This window comes from Urocitellus parryii, chromosome 7 (assembly GCF_045843805.1).
Source record: "Urocitellus parryii isolate mUroPar1 chromosome 7, mUroPar1.hap1, whole genome shotgun sequence".
Classification (NCBI taxonomy): Eukaryota; Metazoa; Chordata; class Mammalia; order Rodentia; family Sciuridae; genus Urocitellus; species Urocitellus parryii.
In genome coordinates this window covers 121,482,685-121,483,897 of record NC_135537.1, presented here as the reverse complement: position 1 = coordinate 121,483,897, position 1,213 = coordinate 121,482,685, and positions in this window count along the sequence as shown.

Below are 1,213 nucleotides of genomic sequence, written 5' to 3'. Positions count from 1 at the left end.
GCGTGAGCCCCGCCGGGCACGGCCGGAGCGCCTGACCGCGCCTCCTCTGGCCGCGTCTGAGCCTCCCAGCTCGCGCTCTCAGGTCCGGGGCACAGGGGACGGGACTTCGGGCAGGCGGAGGCTACTATTGGCCAGACTGCCCGCCCGTCTCGGATTCCCGGACATAGCGCCGCCCCCTCGCCCCATCCCTACTTCGCGCCCAGTGCGGAGCCGCTCCCCGACGGCAACCAGCGGCGCGCTTGGAGTGACGGGTATCTAGCAAAAAAGAGTTCTCCAACTTTCCTTCAGGTCGGCATCAGTGTCCCGAGCAGCCTTACCGCCTTCCAGCCTGGGTTGGTGCAGCGCGGGAGTCCAGGCGATTCCTGGGGTTGGCACCGCGCTCTTCCCCAGGACTCCCGCCTGGAGAGATTGCTGCAGAAAGGACACCCCCAGAGCCATTCCACCGCCTGGCAGTGAGGTCCTGAAGCCTTTGGGCACTCCCCCACCGAACCTGCACAAGGCCCTGGGTAGGCAGAGCTCTCCCTACAAACTGGAAGAGATGCCTCGCTTGTGGGACCTATTGGGGCCACTCGTTCACACCTGCACTGCACCGTCAGGCCACAGCATCCGGCTGCAAGGAGCCCTCTGGGGTTACTGGTGCCCCTCCACCACTCCGCAGCGCCAGTCTCAGCCGCTCGCGCACTTTCCCGCCCTCCCCGCCGCTTCCCTGCGCTCCTCTGAACACTGCTGGGACAGCTCCCCTCTCTGCCTTCCACTTTATGACACGCTCCGTGTCCTCTGCTTCCTTGTCACCTCCCTAAAATGCTAGTGTTCCCTGAGCCCTCTTTTTAGCCTTCACACCCTGGATCAACCTGGATCAGCTCCCACCTTCCACTTGACCCTTACACCTTTAACTCCCAAACCTCTCACCTGGAACCCTATGAGCCCTTGAGTGCCAGATATGCCCACTGAAGGACTCGCCAGGACAGCCTGGTGCTCCCAGATCTAACAGTCCAAATCCACCAGGCTCCTTTTCAACCCTCCCCCGAACCTGTGCTGCCGCTTCATTCTGGATTTCAGTAATTAGCTCTGCCACTCTCACCCACCCCAAGAAGTGTGCTGACGCCCTAGCTGTCACTCTCCTCCACCTCCAGATGACTAGCAGTATCGCTGACCCTTGCTCCTCTCCACTCCCATAGTAGCGGCGATCTCCCCACCTATTTCCCCATCCCGC